Consider the following 15,000-nt stretch of genomic DNA (forward strand, 5'->3'; position numbering starts at 1 on the left):
ATCTCCAAAAACACACAATAATAAGTTTAAAATCACAGATAACATGCTATAACTATCCTGCATACAACTGAAAATTCCTTCAGCACTGTGTCAAAAGGGGATTTTTTTCAAAAATCAAAGTCAGAGTTTCCTCTGAGATTCAAGACAAAATCTTAACTGTGATCCCCTGTTAAAATAAAAAATGAGTAATATAATCCCAAAGTGTAATAGCACAGGGTAAATATTTCCATCCCAAAAGAGATGAATAGGGGGATATAGAAGCAAAAGACCAAAGCAAGACTGAAATCCAGCAGGGAAAACATTAAGTCCTATACCTTTGTGTCCAGTATCCAGGGCCAATAGTATTGAAATGTGAGTTCCAGAGGGCTTGGGTGGCCTCACCCCTATGACCTAGCTGGTTCCAGCCCACCTAGTCTCTCTCTTGGACTGGCTCAAGGCCCTTATGTTTCCTTTACAGACATTCCATATTCCTGGCATCTTCAGCTTCCTGGACTCTCTATTGTGCCTTTCTGCTTTATCTCCATAGCTTCATGCACTGCTGTATCAAGGGCTTCTCTAGCCTCACAGACTTTTCTTTGATATCTGGGTGGCAGTCTTCTTGACCCACCACTGTTACATTCTTCATGCCAGCAAAACCAGCATGCCGTAGACAATGTCAAGGTCTGCTGTCAGCAGAAACAATAAGTAGGCAACCACAAACCATGGCTACAGTGGCCTCTGGATGCATAGATAGATGGATGAAAACAGTGAAATAAATTCTGGGGAATCATTTCCTTAGGAAATACTTCTTGCACATGTGTCCTAAGGACTGTTTTCTCAAATGAAAGTTTATATTGTTGCATCATTGAGCCTAAAATTGGTGGGATCTTTCTGATTTCTGAGATGCCCTAAAGACATCTTTCTTCTCATCTCTGTAGGAAGTATTGATTTCTTTCTAGTGGTGCTTATCTCTTCAGCAACAACATTTCTGTTGGCTCTAACTTTATATGTGGTGCCTTTTGAATCAAACCTTAAATTTTTGTGCTCTGATTTTTGTCCCTGATTCTCATTAGAAATTTGACTGAAAGCAGTCAACAGTGTCCATATCACAATGTCAACTTTGGTCTGCCTTGAAATTTGCTCTGACAAATCAATTAGTCCATAGTCTTTAAACTGAACCTCTCAGGACTTGGTCAAAATGTAGGCATATTTTTGTCAGAGTATAACATGCATGCTGTCTAACTTCCTAAAGAATCGCCTTTCCCATTTGCAACTATTTAAGCCTAGCCTTTATTGTCTGAGTTCTTATCACCATTCTGGTTTTCTGAGCTCTAGCCTGACTCACCCATCAGGCTGTGCTTACAGAGTGGTAGGGCTCCTTTAGTCTACTTTCTGCAAACCATTCTAAACTCTTCCTATAGACCAGTTCCAGAGGCTCTTGAACCACATGCCAGATACAGTCACAGCAGAGACCTCATTGCAGTTATCAATTTTCTGAATTATTCAGTATTTCCATTCATGGGGCACAATACACAACACCCACAACCTAAGGGAGGGGAGGTTTAATTTGATTCCCAGTTACAGGGGATTCAGTCTGTGATTAGCTGGCTCCAAGGGAAAAGTGCATGGTGGAGCAAAGATGATTAGTTAATAGCAACCAGGATGCAGAGCAGGAGAACAGTGCCAGGGAGGATGGGGTGAGGAACTAGGTATAGTATCCAAGGTGACACTTCTATTACCCACCCAGACACATCCAGAAGTGACACAAACCCCTTCAGTGATTTCCAATCTAATCAGTTTTACGCAATTAAGCTTAACCACCACAAGAAGGCATATTTCCTTAGAGCTTCTTGTTCAACAAGATAGTATGAAACTTTTGATTTAAAGAGGAAAAAGCAAATTAAAAGACAACTTTTGTGATACTGAAGGAGAACTGGATATTGGATTGGGAAATTAGGTATTAAATAATTGTCAATTTTGTTGGTTTTATTGTTTTGTGATTATATTTTAAGGCTTTCTCTGATAGAGTAACATGAGTATTATACATAAATAGAATTATAGGAATCCAGGCTTCCAATAATTTGAATATATAGGCATTTGTTGAAGCTGAGTGATAAGTACATATTTTGTATTTTATCTGTACTTTTGTTCCTGTTTTAAAATGTCCAAAATAAAATTGTCAATATAAGGATTTTTAAAGCTTCAATTCACAAAATAAGACAGTATACAAAGCAAATGAGATAATATTTAGGGAAGCAGAATGAATAATAAATGATTAGAGGTTCCAAGAAGATAAATTCTAAACTAACAATGACTAAATCTGAAAAATAGTTTGATTTGTTTCATGTGCTCTGAAAACTAGTGAATACAGAAGGTAGGTAGTTACAAAGGAATGTGAGCTAAAAAATAGAACTGCTTGAAAGTCTGTTTGAGAAGTGGTTAAGCTTAAAGATTTCATCTCCCTTGACATTTAGCCAAAGGTCTCTATACCATCGCAGACCACCAGAGATTTTATAGTTAAAATGTCATACAGAATTTTTCAGCTTTGAGAGATATTGACACCAGTCACTGAATCAGGTGTTACTTACTGGAAAGAAGGAAATGAAGCAGATATTTATACTTGTACGATGAAATTCCAAATTCTATTTTCTCTGTTAGCTTTAAGGGTGGAACTACTTGTCAGACATACCATCACACAGCAAAACATTGTCATTTGAAGAATGTGAACTTGTCATAAAAATGATCTAAATAAGTGGACTTGAGATTCCTAGTGAGATAAAGTAATAAGCACACCTTACAATCAAACCTATAATCATTAATTTACACACATACATACAAACATTCCAGGTGTTTAGTGCCTAATATGTATGTATTAGTATACATCTTCAAATTCCCAGACATCTATTAAAAGTCCTTAACATGAACAATGAGCCAAAATAGGCCAACAACATGTAAGTTAAAAGAAATAAAATCCATGCAGGGAAGCGGGGGGACTATTACTAATAGTTTCAGAGGAAAAAAAGGTATTTAATTTATGAAATAAGTAGTGCCATCTCTACAAAAGGAATAACCAAAGAACAAGAAAGAGGCTTTTAAAATTTAAAATATTGAAGAAGAAATTAAAAATTAAATAAAAGCATTAAACAATAACATTTTAGTCATGTAGAAAACAGCAAATCTGCCTGCTGCAGACAGGCAGGTCTGCAGACACAGTCTGGAGGTCGCCAGTTGCATGGAAAACACTGAATCAGCCCGAGCCCTGGTAGCAATCCGCTGGACCCCCCGCCCCGCTCCTTTGGCCTCTACTCTGTACAGCCACCTGGTTCCAAACTACAAAAATGCAGAGGACACCGGACCACCAGACCACTATACTGGAGCTAATCAAGTTCTCAGCATTTAAAGAATTCCTGCCCAGAGGTAGGGGGTTCTGAGATGCAATCCCACTCCTCTTGGTCCAGAGAAAGGGGCTGCCTGGCCACCATCCCTCCCACTGCTCCCAGCCCACAGGAAAGGGCTTTTGGGCTACCGTTCATCCCACTGCTCCCAGCCCAGAAGTAGGGGCTTCTGAGCCACCATCCCACTGTTCCTGGTCCAGAGGAAGGGGCTTCTGGGCCACCAAACGTCCTGCCACTCCCAGCCCAGAGGAAGGGGCTTTCTGACCACCATCCCTACTCCCGTCCCCTGTCCCACCTCTCCCAGCTCAGAGGAGGTGAGCTGCGCAGGCGCCAACAGCACCCCCCTGCCCCCCCCAGTCAAAATGAGAAAACATGTAAATAAGTCTCAAAATCAGACTTCCAGATCACGTACAGCAACCCCAAAGGGAAATGAGATGGAACACTCTGATACTCAACCACCTGGACACGCTGAACTGGCAACAAAAGGGGATCTGGAAAAAATGAAATCAGAAATAATTTTGCAGATAACAGGAGAAATTGTGTTCCTAGGGCAAGAGGAACTGAGAACCATGATGGAATCCCAACATAGGAAACAAATGGAATCCATAAAACAGATGCAAATAGATTTCCAGGACATGAAAGACTCCATTGAAAGTCTACACAGAAAAATGAGCCAATGTGAGGACAGAATTTCAGATATAGAAGATAAGATTGCAATTAATGACTAGGAAAAGAAAAATTGTTTCAAAATTATAAGGGAACATGAGAAATCAATCCAGCAGCTGCTAGATGATGCAAAGAAGAATAACGTAAGACTGATTGGAGTCAATGAAGAAACAAGAGAGAGTGTAAATGACATAAAAAAACTCTTTGCAGAAGTAATGGCAGAAAACTTCCCAAACAGGGGAAAAGAACTTGACATACAGGTAAGTGAGGCAAATAGGACTCCAAATAGCCTTGACGAAAAAAAATCTACACATAGACATATAATTGTTAAGTTTCCAGAAACTCAACAGAAGAACAAAGTTCTACAAGCAGTTTGAGAAAAGAAACAAATCACATACAAAGGAAAGCCCATCAGAATCACAGCAGACTTCTCACCAAAAACCATCAAGGCAAGAAGAGCTTGGAGTGACATATTTCAAGCCCTAAAAGAAAACAGCCTCCAACCCAGATTGATGTACCCTGCAAAAATATCTTTCAAAATGGATGGAGAAATAAGATACTTTCATGACAAAGAGCACCTCAGGAACTTCGTGAATGCCAAACCAGCACTCCAAAGAATTTTACACAATATCCTAGGAACAGACATTGAGGATTACAACACCAGGAAGCAAAGCAGAATGAAGCCATCTGGCATGACAAGAAATTAAATGTAAAGGGGGAGAACCCAACAAAAAGAAAAAGTCATGGCAATGATAAGTCAATACGTTTCAGTTATAACTATCAATGTTAATGGTCTCAATTCACCAATCAAAAGAAACAGACAGGCAGAATGGGTCAAGAAGCAAAATCCAACAATATGCTGCATACAAGAAACACACTTAATTCTAAAGGAAAGTCCTACACTGAAAGTTAAAGGGTAGAAAACAATACTCCATGTGACAGGAACCCCCCAAAAAAGCAGGAGTAGCTATCCTCTTTGCAGATCAAGTAGATTTCAAACTAACACTGATTAAGAGAGACAAAGAAGGACACTACCTCCTTGTAAAGGGAACAATCCAACAGGAAGACATGACAATCATAAATATCTATGCACCAAACACTAATATACCTAACCATATAAAACAAATACTAACAGACATGAAAAGTCATATATGCACTAATACAATTGTAGTGGGGGACCTCAACACCCCACTGTCACAAATAGATAGATTAACTAGACAAAAAATAAGTAATGAAATACTAGAACTCAATCGAACTCTTGAACAAATGAACTTAAGAGATGTTTACAGAGTCTTCCACCCCACAAAATCAGAATACACATTCTTCTCAGCTGCACATGGGTCATTCTCAAAATTAGACCACATACTGACACACAGAACATGTTTAAGTAAGTGCAAAGGAATTGAAGTTATCTCCTGCATATTATCATACCATAGTGCAATGAAATTGGAGATCAATAGCAAAAGAAACTCAAAAATTTCATAAACATGTGGAAATTGAACAACACACTTCTGAGTAATCAATGGGTCATAGAGGAAATTAAAGAAGAAATCAGACAGTTCCTTCAATTAAATGGTAATAAGAATACAACATATCGGAATCTATGGGACACAGTGAAAGCACTCTTATGAGGGAAATTCATAGCAATGAATATGCATATTAGGAAAACAGAACGAGCCCAATTAAACAACCTGATGCCGAACCTCAAGCTTCTAGAAAAAGAAGAGCAGGACAACCCCAGAGCTCATACAAGGGAGGAAATTATAAAGATCAGAGGAGAAATTAATGCAATGGAGACTAAGAGAATGATACAAAAAATCAATGAGGCCAAGAGTTGATTCTTTGAAAGAATCAACAAAATTGACAAACCCTTAGCCAATCTTATCAGAAAAAGGAGAGAAAAGCCCAAATCCATGCAATTAGGAATGAAAAGGGTGAAATTACAACAGACTCAGCAGAAATCCAGAGGATCATCAATACCTACTTCCAGAACCTATATGCCAATAAGATGGAAAACACAGAAGAAATGGACAGATTCCTAGATACATATGAATTACCAAAGTTGAATGAAGAAGACCTAAAATTCTAAACAACCCAATATCAACCAATGAAATTGAAAATGTAATTAAAAACTTAACAACAAAGAAAAGCCCGGGCCCTGATGGCTTCACTGTTGAATTCTACAAGATATTTAGAGAGGAACTACTGCCACTACTGCTTAAACTCTTCAATGAAATTGAAAGGGAAGCAATACTCCCAAATTCATTCCTGGAAGCAAGCATCACCTTGATCCCCAAAGCAGAGAAAGACCCAAGCGAAAAGGAGAACTATAGGCCAATCTCACTAATGAACATAGATGCAAAAATCCTTAATAAGATAATGGCAAACAGAATGCAGAAGATCATCAAGAAGATCATACACCCTGAACAAGTGGGATTCATCCCAGGGATGCAGGGATGGTTCAACATATGCAATTCAATCAATGCAATACACTATATCCATAGAGCCAAGGACAAAAATCATATGATTATCTCCATAGATGCAGAAAAAGCATTTGACAAAATCCAACATGCATTTATGATAAAAACCCTACAAAAAATTGGAATAGATGGTCTCTACATCAAACTGATAAAAGCCATCTATGAAAAACCAACAGCCAACATCATACTAAATGGTCAAAAACTGAAATCCTTCACACTAAAATCAGGAACAAGACAAGGATGTCCACCATCACCACTGTTGTTCAATATAGTTTTGGAAACATTAGCCACTGCAATTAGAAAAGAGAAAGAAATAAAAGGAATAAAGATAGGAAATGAAGAAGTCAAAGTGTCATTATTTGCAGATGACATGATACTCTATATAGAAGACCCCAAGAACTCCACCAAAAGTCTTCTAGACTTAATAACCAAATCCAGTCAAGTAGCTGGTTACAAGTTCAACACACAAAAATCAATAGCTTTCCTCTACATGAATGACAGACCCACTGAGAGAGAAATAGGGCAAACAATTCCTTTTGCAATAGCACCCAGAAAACTGAAATACTTAGGAATCAACCTAATGAAAGAAATTAAAGACCTCTTCTCTGAAAATTATAGCACTCTGAAGAGAGAGATTGAAGATGATATCAGAAAATGGATAGACATCCCCTGCTCCTGGGTAGGAAGGATTAATATAGTGAAAATGGCTATACTTCCAAAACTGCTATATAGATTTAGTGCAATTCTTATTGAGATCCCAGCAGCATACTTCATGGACCTTGAGAAAACAATCCAAAAATTCATTTGGAATAAGAAGAGACCCAGAATAGCAAAAGCAATTCTAGGTAATAGAGACATGGCAGGAGATATCACAATCCCCAACCTGCAACTATACTACAAAGCTACTGTGATAAAAACAGCATGGTAGTGGCAAAGAAACAGACTTGAGGACCAGTGGAACAGCTTAGAAGATGCAGAAACAATGCCAGACACACTCAGCCATCTTATCTTCGATAAAGGAGCCAAATCCCCTCACTGGAGGAAAGATAGCCTCTTTAATAAATGGTGCTGGAAAAATTGGGCTTCAACTTGCCAAAGTTAAAACTAGACCTATATCTCTCACCATGCACTGAATTAAAATAAAAATGGATTAAAGATCTAAATATTAAAATAGAAACTCTGAACCAGTTGGAACAGAGGTTAGGTACAACCCTTGAAGACATTGGTGTAGGAAAAGATTTTATGAACAAAACCTCAGTTGCCTGTGAACTAGCACAAACAATCAACAAGTGGGATCTCTTCTTATTAAAAAGCTTCTGCACAGCAAGAGAAACCACTAGCAGTGTGAAGAGACAACCCACAATGGGGAAAAATCTTCACCTGCTTTTCCTCAGACAAAGGCCTACTATCTCGAATCTATAAGGAACTTAAAAAGATCAGACCTCCCAAATTTTAAGACCCAATCAGAAAATGGGCATCTGAAATGAACAGACATTTCTCAGACAAGGAAATAGAAATAGCAAATGAATACATGAAAAAACCTTCAACATCACTGGTCATTTGAGAGATGCAAATGAAAACAATGCTGAGATTCCACCTCACCCCAGAAAAAATGGCTGCTATCATGAAATTAACCAATAACAAATGCCGGCAGGGCTGTGGGGAAAGAGGAACGCTGCTCCACTGCTGGTGGGAGTGTCGACTGGTGCAAGCACTGTGGAAATCAGTATGGAGATACCTCAAAGAACTAGGACTGGAAGTCCCATTTGACCCTGCTATTCCACTGCTGGGGATCTTCCCCAAAGAATTAAAAGAATCATACCACAGTGATATATGTGCACCCATGCTCATAGCAGCACAGTTTGTGATAGCTAAAACTTGGAAACAGCCCAAATGCCCATCAACTGGAGACTAGATAAAGAAAATGTGGTTTTTAATAAAATGAAGTACTACTCAGCCATAAAAAATGAGAAATTAGAGTCATTTATAGCTAAATGGATGCACACTGAGGCAATACTCTTAAGTGAAATAAATAGGACACACATGTATAAATACCGAATAGTTTCTCTGGTGTGAGAAACTGAAAGTGTAAGTAAGGACTAAAATGTATAATAGGTAATGTGAAATAGGAAGAAAAGGGGCAAAGGGAAAGAAGTGGGAGGGGTAGGGAAAAGGATAGAAGGGAATGGGATTAATATGAGAAAATGGAAAAATAGGAACAAAATCTTTGTAAATAGGAAGGAATGGAGGGGTTGAAGGGAGGGCTGGGCATGGGTGAAAAATAAGAATCAAGAGAGATTATGTAAAGGTGCAAATTTCCAACAATGAATGTCATTATATTGTATACCTAAAATGTACTAATGATTAGAATGAATAATTGATAATGCAAAATAGGAAGAAAATGTTCAAAGGGGTAGGGGTAGTGGGAGGGGCAGGGGAAAGGAAAGAAGGGAAAGAAAAAATGCTGAGAAATGGAAAAAATGGAAAGAAAGTCTTTATAAATAGGGAAGGGTGGAGGAGGTGAAGGGACGGCTAGGAATGGGGAAAAAATAAGAACCAAGATGCATCATGTAAAGTTACAAGTTCCCAATGAGAAATGTAATTGTGTTGTATACCTAAAATGTACCAATAAAAGAATTAAAAAAACAAACAAACAAACAAAAACAAAAACAAAAAACAATAACATTTTAAATCCAGATATAAAATAGAAAAGATAGGAAAATTATTGGTGTAGTATATAAGGGATAATATCCAAAAAAATAGGACTTGCCAAAAGGTTAGAGGAAAAAAATTCAATTTTAAGGTTTTTCAGTAAAATGTACTAAATTGAAGAAGCATTCAATTTGAAAGGATCATTAAGTGGTCATCACCATGGATGAATACATATACATGTTAAGCGTCAATTTTTCAGACTTCAAGATGAAGGATTTTATAGCAGTTACAAAAGATGACATAAAATTTAACCAAAAATGATTTATCTTACTTTGTGGAAGAATTAATCAATCATTTAATCAGTAATGCCTTTAAAATTCTGTGTGAAAATTATTTCTAAATTATGATATCTAGCCAAACTACCAAAATGAAAATAAAATAAACTTTTTTATTCAAAACAAAATAAAATAAAGATAGTGATAGATAAATAAGTGAATAATTTACCTAGAATATACTCTCCTCAAGAAATCACTGGAGGATAATCCATCAGGATAAAAAGGTAAGACACCCCCCACAAGAAAAAGGAATATTTAGGATCAACTCAAAGTAAAAGAGTTGCAGGGAAATAGCTGTAAAACTGATGCCGAGGAAACTCAATCCATGTTGGAGCTAGTCAGAATGCTAAAGTAGAGCTATTACCAGAAAGATGAAACTCATATTCTATATAACCAATCAAAGTAACATGATAAGTATTATGTGAATGTCAGGAGAGTTTTTTGTTTTGTTTTTTAAGTTTTAACAGGGAAAAGAAAAGAAATCTTACACATAGTGATTATAACGTATATCACATTCTCTTTTTCTTCTTGAGAATTCCACACCCTAATATCCTTGCAATTCTTAAGACCATCCAACTAGTTTGGGCCAATTAAGTGTGAGCAGGAGGAGCAAATAATCACTGTGGTCTAAAGTACTGAAAACCCCTTGGAAATTCCACTCCATTATCTCTTTCCTTCACCTTGTAGATTATTATTGAATTTGCACAGCCACAAAATCAGACCATTCTGGACTGCTGGTTCTGCGTATGAAGGACAACCAACCCTCTTGGAGAGTCACTTGAACCGGGTACAAATTTTGCATGAGCAGAAGTCACTCACATTCTGTTGTTCATTACTATGGTATGGATTTACATATTTATAATAAACAATTATTACTCTATCCAAAACTACAACTGCTATAGACACAGGAAAGCTGCTATGTGAGAGCACTATGTAAGTATGGGGAGGACAAGAGCCCTGGGTGGTGTTGTAATTGGATGTTAAAGGGAGTGCAGTCCTTCTCTTTCACAGTGAGAAGTCAAAACTATGACTAAAATGTAGGGAATAGGTCATAGGCCAATGACTTGTGCTCAGCTTTTGCTCTTACTTCCTACTTTGGCACACAGGAGGAAAATCCCCTTTTAGCAATTGCATAAAAAAGTTCAAGTGAGAATATTCATATAGTTCTTTTGGATGTGTGACTGTGAAGATCCTTTAACTGATTATTCTTGACTGGCTTCCCTCATTCACAGTGGCGGGAGAGGAACTGAAAAGGTAGTGAGAGAATATAGTGGCAGCCAAGTATGTGTTTCCTTACCAAACCCTTTCACCACATTTAGATGAAGAAAGAGCGGCCATCTCACATGAGCAGAGACTGTAAAATCCTCTCCTGCTGAATTTAGAATTGAAACTCAAATACCTTCCACTAGGTATTCTCTGTTGTCCTAGGAAAGTGTCTCAGGATCTGTGCCTATGGGGCACTTATCTTCTCCACAGTGTTGAACAAATAACAAAAAGCAATATGCAACATGAAAAGAAAATAAATGTACCCAAAGGTAATGGCCTTGGTTCTTCGGACTTCTCAGTTCCTAGGCTTGTGAAGTTAGACTAACTCAGTTTTTGTGAGCTACAAAGTTCTGACTTAAAATTACGCTTATCAATTGGGATGTAAAAACGCAGCTTTCTCATTTCCTTTGCACCTAAAAAATTCACTCCTTAGGTAGAGGAAAAGACCTCCACCAGAATCCCCCTTTGGCCTAGACACTTACATTTCTCCGACAGCTGTGCAGATCTCAGAATAGAGTTCTTGCCCTTCTTTCAAAAGCACAGAAAACCGGGCACTAGGTAACTAGCAAAACTATTAGAATCCAACTGTATGATATCATTACAGTGTCTTCTGCCTCGCTACATGTCAGATATCACACCACAAGGTTTTAAAGGATGTGGGGGAGAAAACACCACCCATCTCTAACATTTATTCTTGGTAGAAGAAACTAACTTTAATTATCTGTTCCTTCCACCTCTATAAAAACCTCTGGAATCCTTTTGCTGACAGTGTCATTGAAGGTTTATAGCATCCCACTCTCCTGGAAGACAGAGGAATGTCAAATGCATTATACCACCAAGAGACATACACTAATAAAGAAAAATGATTAATCAATATTTGTGAGCAACACATTGAAGTAAAGAGAGTCTGCATTAGCTCCTGAGTGTAAACCACTTTGTAGAGAGAGCATTTCTGAATCTACTCTGTCACTCTTGATTTAGCAAACGTGAGCTTTTTTTTTTCTTTCTCAGCTAGCAGCCAAAATAATTAACACAGAGTTTACATGTACTAGGGAAGTGCTGTGCTGAGAAAAAGAGACATTGTATAAACCCTGTGGCCAAGCAGTTTGCTGCCAGAAATAGAACTGTGAATATCAGTTTGATTGGAAAAGTTTCCATGTAAAGGTGACTGAAACTCAGAAATCAGCTCAACATTTTCCATATTCACACGCAATGCAAGGTTCTCAGAGTATCACATCCAGACATCTTAACTAATGAATGCAATAAAACAAAAAAGATTTGAAAATTTTCTTTGGTACTTTCCATCTTAAATTTATGACAAAGCCCAATGTTTTAAACTTCTTATAGCTTTATATGCTTTTTAGAGTTGAAAAGGACACCAGATCATGTAGTTCTTCCTGCTTGCATTAAAATGGCAGAAGACCCTCAAAAAGTATAAGTGTTTGGTCCAGTATAAGCGACCAGAGAAGAGCAGAATATAGTGTCAGAGCCAGGCCTTCTGACTCCTAATTAGAGCTCTTTCCACTGCACTGTGCTTCAGATAAAGTCCCTAAAAGTCTCAGCATGATAATGGGAATAACGCCACACATGAGAAAACTGGCCATCTCCAGAGATTATTAACTTGCTACTTGTAGGAAGGTAATTTTTCTTTCCAAAGAGAGAAAACTACTCAAAAGGTACAAATGTGTGAATGTCAAGCAAGTCTATTGCCTAAACAATAAAAAGTAATGTCATCAGTAAGATCAGGTGGACTTGTGTGCAAATGTTACCCACTGGTATCTAAATAACTGAATCATTCTCAAAGGATTAAAAAAAAAAAGAAAGAATATCAGCCTTATTCTTGTCACCACAATTGAACTACAACTCCATTATTGAATCAATACTCCTGCTAGCAAATATCCCTTCTGGAGTAGCCTTCTCACACAAATTAAAAGAGTTTTAGGGAGGGGGAAGTGGTAATTCTGGGAAACTTGGTGGGAGGGTGACCTCAAAACAGAATTTGTTTAATAGACAGAACCAGTGCAGTTAAAGGGGGGTAGAATTGATTATATTATAATGATTTTTAAAATAAAAGGACATAGACGCTTTAGCTTTAATATAGAATACAAAAGGATCAAATGAATCTTTTCCCCAAATGTTACTTTTCATGGCCAATAGTGTTCCATTTGTAGGTTCCCCTCATCTTAAAAACCAATTTGGCTTATCTGTTTTGTTCTACTTAAATATATCTCAAAAGCTGTAACTAATTCAGGGAAATAAATGACAGAGACACAAAAATGCCTGCTTCTCCAGGGACTTGCCTTTAAATTGATCTTGAGCTTCACAAACCAAAATGAGCATTTGTGTACCTCTGGACAGTATAAAATCTATTTTAAAAAGTGAAATAAAAAGTACCAACAGAGTTGGCCAACACCAATAAATACTCTTTTAGACAGTCAAACCAACAGATAAGAATGCAGGTCCCCCATTAAGCTGCTGACTCCTCATAGGCCCTAAGTGGTTACAGGAAATGTCTGTTTAGATTAATATCACACTATCATCAACGTTTTACAAGACATTTTAATATATGAACTTGTCCAACTTTTTAAGTGGCTTTGTGTTTTTGCTCTTTTAATTTAGAACTTTTCTTGGTGTAGAGGAGAAAAATAATACCCCAAGATTCACTCAAATTGTATGTGATCTAAGGAAAATTTTATTGTTTACTACTAATTTTAATGTACTTAGATACCACTTTTTTCTAAGTCATTAGTCTCTGAAAAGGAACCATATATGACTGTGTGGTGTATAAGTGGGATTATGGGCCGCTGATAAACTGAAACCAAGCTCTGGGTAACTTGTGGCATAAATAAAAACTGTTGCTATCATGGGAGGGAATTTTCCATAATACCCAATGGGTTCATGTAGGGTGGGCCCATTTTTTAAATCTCTAACTGTCACCTACCGATGAGTGCTATTTTAAAAGTTATATAATGAAAAGCTGAAGTTTGAATTTCCTATGCCAACCTAAAATAAACATAACCAGCACTTTTAAAAGGTAGTCAGTGATACAGTGACTATAGCTTAGATAGGCCTGTTACTTTCTAGATGCTGTGGAGAACATGGCAGATGAAGGATTTTTCCCAGACATACAGGGTCTCTTGCTACTTCTTGAATGTAGATTGGCTCTCTCTGACTGCTTTGACCAAGGAAATAAGGCTAAAATGTCTATATTAATTTCTGGACCCAGGTCCTAAGAAACTGTCAACTTCTCTTTCCTTTTCTTAAAACACTGTCTATAGGAGCCCTAGAATTCAAATAAGACAACTGATTATCTGGGGGAGGTTGGTCAAAAGATCAAATGTAGGCCCTCTGGTCAACCTTCCTAGCCATCTAGTTATATCTATCACATGCAAAAGCTGTGAATGAAACTGCTCAGACTCTCTGAACCAGCTAATTTTCTACATATTTACCACTACATGACTTTAGCTGATGAAGCACAATGAAGTAGAACTGTCCCTTTGAGATCTGCCTATATTTCTGACCTAAACATTTGTGTGATATTAAATGGCAATTTTTAAAAGCCAGTAAATTTTGGCATGAGCAAAAGAAAATGTAGTGTGTAAGGTCTTTATATGTCTAAATTTATTTAATCCACATAATAATCTAATCATGTAAGTGATACTATTTTTCTCATTTTAAAGATAAGCCTAAAGAAACAGAAGATTAATGAGATTTAGTAACTTGTCCACAATCACAGTGAAGGATCTACCAAGGATTTAAGTTCAGCATTCTGATGCCAGATCTATATTCTTAGCTATGATATGCTTAGCTATGATCCTGAGAAGATTAAATAAAATTATCAATCAATAAATATACATGAAGCTTATGAAATATTGTAAAGCATTGATAGGTATAGTATGGTAGAGGAGGCATGCCCACAATTATAATATAACAACTCAATCTTATAAAGGTATTTACTCACTACCTCCTTCAATCCAATCTAAACTATATTCCTTTCACTATCACATCTCCTTCCCAGTTATCTCTACTTCATCACACAAATTATTTCCTTTTTAATACTTAACTGCACCTGAAATCACCTTGTTCATTTTTTATTTAGTTGCTTATTGCCTTTCTCCCAAAAATATAAGCTAGGTGGAGCTAATGTGGCATGGTCTGAACACACTTGTATACTCAATTGTGTTTTATTCAGTTAAAAGTTCTTGACCAAATGTTGCTAATAGCTTG

This window comes from Heterocephalus glaber, unplaced genomic scaffold (assembly GCF_053883595.1).
Source record: "Heterocephalus glaber isolate CG9 unplaced genomic scaffold, H.glaber_assembly_v1.0 deba00000122, whole genome shotgun sequence".
Classification (NCBI taxonomy): domain Eukaryota; kingdom Metazoa; phylum Chordata; class Mammalia; order Rodentia; family Bathyergidae; genus Heterocephalus; species Heterocephalus glaber.